The following is a 4,433-nucleotide window of genomic DNA, read 5'->3' on the forward strand; positions in this document are numbered from 1 at the left end:
TCTCATCAAAACAGGACTAGATGAATTGCGTCATGTAAGATCCACAAAACAAAACTCTACTTAACTGTTTAAAGGGATGAGGCAGATCTATAGCTTTCCATATCCTGATACAGAAGGATCGCCAAGATATGTTCAGCAAAAACACAAGATGCAGAACAGTGTGTAAAGACTGCTGCTATTTACATATTTTAAATGCTGTAGTAGCTGGGTTCGGAAATGTAGAGGTGCTCAGATAGACAAAGATGTGCTTAGAATAACTCAGAAAGGCTAAGTAAGATACTGGTAACTCATTGCCTCCGAAAAAGGAAACTGGAAGGCTTGTGGCAGGAAGGAGAGGGACATTTTTTGCTGTCTTTTTCACAATTGAATTTCCTATGATGTATTGTTTCAAAAATATTATAATAATGAAAAAATATTTGAGAGCTGTCCTGGAAGCCAGCCACCAGAGAAAGAAACAAGACCACTGACTGACACGGGATAATGTGGAAAGAAAGGCCCAGCCAACATCTATACCAAGGCTGCAGTACAAGAGTGAAGCCATCCTGGACATTGCAGCCTCAACAAAGTTCCTGGTTGAATGTGCTTAATATGTGAACCGTTCTCTTTACCATCTTTTTTCTCCTCCCGTGGAGCCGCCACCATGAAAGTCGAGCTGTGCAGTTTCAGCGGATACAAGATCTACTCTGGACACAGGAGGCGCTACGCCAGGACCGAAGGGAAGGTTTTCCGGAGGCGCTACGCCAGGACCGAAGGGAAGGTTTTCCGGTTTCCTAATTCAAAATGCGAGTAGGCATTGCTTTCCAAGAGTAATCTTCGGCAGATAAGCTGGACTGTCCTCTACAGAACGAAGCACAAAAAGGGACAGTCAGAAGAAATTCAGAAGAAAAGAACCCGTCGAGCAGTCAAATTCCAGAGGGCCATTACTGGTGCATCTCTTGCTGATATAATGGCCAAGAGGGATCAGAAACCTGAAGTTAGAAAGGCTCAAAGAGAACAAGCTCTCAGGGCTGCTAAGGAAGCAAAAAAAGGCTAAGCAAGCATCTAAAACGACTGCAATGGCTGCTGCGAAGGCACCTACAAAGGCAGCACCTAAGCAAAAGATTGTGAAGGTTGTGAAAGTTTCAGCTCCCCAAGTTGGTGGAAAACGCTAAGCTGGCAGATTCTATTTTTAAATAGATTGGATTTAAAAAAAAAATGTGAACCAGGCCATCCAAATGAGCTCAGTTGGCCCACAGATTCACGTGATATAATAAGTCATTTTGGTTTAAAGACACTAAAACCCACATGCACACATGAAGAAAGAAAGGAAAGAAAAATAGGAGAGAAAGAGAGAAGAAAAAATTGAATACAAAATCGTGACTTTTCCAAAGTAGAATTCTAACGTTAAGTGTGAGACATATTTTGGGTGACTCTTGTTGCTGCTAAGTGGTAGTAGGTAGTTAAATGTGTACACACCACCATCCCTGAGTGGTGGTCTCCTATGATGGGGACCCAATGATACAGTAGAAAACCCACAGATCTTGGAGACAGGCTGGACTAGATTTAAATAGTCAGCAAGTTCCTTAACCCCCCGAGCCTCAATGAAACAGGGATAATAACACACATTTTGCAGAGCTCTTGCGAGGCTTGAAGAAGTAGACTCCCACACATGATTCTATGGCTGAAAGAGAGTGGGTATATAATAATCATCGACTTTTTGAACCACCACCATCCCGCCCCAACTGTATCAGTTACCTAATGCTGCCTACCAAATCATACCCAAGCTTAATGACTTAAAAGAATAGGATAATTTGTTATCTCATGGTTTCTAGGGTCAGAATTCAAGAGCAGCTTGGCTGTTCAGTTCTCTCTTGAGATCCCTTGTGATGATGCAGTCAGATTTTGCCTAGAGCTGTAGTCCTCTGAAAATTAGACAGAGCTGGAGGGTCTAACTCCAGCTAAGTCTAATTGCCGACTTATCAGCACTCACATGGCTGGTACAACATCACACAGGTTGGCCCTGCTACAATGCAGGAGGGGACTACACAAGGGCATGAATTCCAGGGGAAGGAATATTGGAGGACTATTATGGGCTGAGTTGTATCCCCTCAAAATTCATGTTGAAGTCCTAACTCCCAGTACCTCGGAATGTGACTATGTTTGGAGATAGGCTCTCTACAGTGGTAATTAAGATTGTATTAGCCATTCTTACATTGCTACAAAGAAATACCTATGGCTGGGTAATTTTAAGGAAAAGAGGTTTAACTGGCTTATGGTTCTGTAGGCTGTACAGGAAGCATGAGCATATGTTCAACTTCTTGGGAGGCCTCAGGAAACTTACAATCACATGGGAGGCAAAGAGGGAGCAGGATGTCATGTGGCCAGAACAGGAACAAGAGAGAGGGTAGGGAGGTGCCATATACTTTTAAACAACCACATCTTGTGAGAACTCATTCACTATTGTGAAGACAGCACCCAGCCCCAAGCCATAAGGGATCTGCCCCTGTGATCCAGTCATCTCCCAGCAGATTCCACCTCCAATATTGGGGATTACATCTTAACATGAGATTTGGGGGGTGAGGGCATAGATCCAAATCATGTCAAAGGCTAAATGAGGTCATTGGGGTGAGCCCTAACCCAATATGACCTGTGTTCTTATAAGAGGAGATTGGGACACAGACACAGAGGGACATCATGTAGACACAGGGAGAAGATGACCATCTATAAGCAAAAGAGAGAGGCCTTCAGAAGAAATCAACCCTGCTGACACCTTGATTGCAGACTTCTACCTTCCAGAACTGTGAGAAAATTTATTTCTGTGGTTTACACCTTTCAATTTGTGGTACTTTATTATGGTAGCCCTATAAACTAATACAGGGGCCATGATGGAAGCTGGCTTCTATACTGACCACCTTATTGCATTAAAAATAATGGCTTCTTCAGATACAAAGCCACTTATTGTACAATTCTATTTATATGAAATTTCCTGGATAGATAAACCCATATAGAAAGTAGGTTAGTGGTAGCCAGGGACTGGGGGTACAGAGGAATGGGGAATGACTGCTAAGAGGTATAGGGTTTCTTTTCGGGGCGATGAAATGTTCTAGAATTAATAGTGTTGATGGTTGTACAACTTTGTGAATATGCTAAAAATCACTAAATTTTACTCTTTCAAAGGATGGATTTCATCAAATGCGAACTATATCTCAATTTTTAAAAACATCTTGTTGGCTTCTTATTGCTACACCCGACCATCATCCAGTATCTTTGGGGTGGTCTTCTGGCCTGGGTTCTGGTCCCAGAACTCAGCTGAGGAATGCTGAAGAAATATATGGCAGCCTTTATTCCTGAAGATGGCCTATAATCAAGTTGCGGTCATAGAACATGGCATTAAAATACTTACAAAAAGATTCCAGTTTAAATTCATTCCCAAAAAGTCCACCACCAGGAAGAAGCAATGCCCCCATAACACCTCCACAGGTCCACCCCAGCTTCCATTCCTGCAGCAGTGGCCCACCTTGGATATGACACAGCCTCTTGTGCCTCAGTTGCACTGCTCCAACAAACACCTGCCATTGTGAGAAGAAGCAGAACATAGTGGTTGAGAATTAGGGCTCTGGTACTACATTTTATGGGTTATAACTCCACCCCTCCTTTGACGAGCCATGTGGCTTTGGTGGAGTGGCTTCACCTCAACATGCTCCAAATTCCTCATCTGGAAAATGGGGCCAATACATGTGAAGAGCCAGGCACAAAGTGAAGCTCCATCATATTAGCTATCGGATAGTATTTACTGACACACATGCATGTGACCACACACGTACAACCTCTAACAAAATGAACCCATTTCCATTCCTCTTTGGTTACATTTAGAAGTCCTAGGAAATTCAGAATGCTTCCTTGTCCTCAGGGAGAGTTGGAACCATTTGTTCATTGAGTGTTTTCTACGGGCCAGGCCTGTGCTAAGGACATCTTAAATATTTATTTCATTTACTCCTTGCAATTACTTGATAAATAAAAATGTTATTGCCCTCATTTTAGAAATGAGGAAAATGAGACATTCAAAATGTTGAGATGTGCTCAGAGCCACACAGTCACTAAGAGGCAGAGCTGGGACTGGAACTCAAGTCTACTGATTCTGAAGCACGTGATCTTTAGACAACATGGTGCTGCCTGCGTGTCATTGACTTCTACCCCTGAGGCTGATGGGCTGAGATCTCCTCAACTGCCAGGGTTGACACAAAAGGAGTAAAACTGAATCCCAGGTTGAGGTTCCCAACTGAACGTCACCTACTGAGTCATCAGTGATGAATTCAGGTGACCAGAACCTGACCCTGCATGGGCAGGTGACTGCAGAACCAGTAGAATTGATGAAAAGGACAGAGAGGAAGCTCAGGAAATGCCTCTGAGAGACAGAGATAAGTCATAAAATGCAGAATTTGGGCCATTACCTC

The 4,433-nt window shown here is 43.1% G+C and overlaps 1 pseudogene; it reads left to right on the plus strand.

Moving 5' to 3' along the window:
* The first annotated feature begins 640 nt into the window (after window positions 1–640).
* Window positions 641–1,151, plus strand: LOC101136646 (large ribosomal subunit protein eL24-like; annotated as a pseudogene).
* Window positions 1,152–4,433: the final 3,282 nt, after the last annotated feature.

The sequence above is a fragment of the Gorilla gorilla genome, chromosome 21 (assembly GCF_029281585.2).
Source record: "Gorilla gorilla gorilla isolate KB3781 chromosome 21, NHGRI_mGorGor1-v2.1_pri, whole genome shotgun sequence".
In the NCBI taxonomy this organism is placed as follows: domain Eukaryota; kingdom Metazoa; phylum Chordata; class Mammalia; order Primates; family Hominidae; genus Gorilla; species Gorilla gorilla.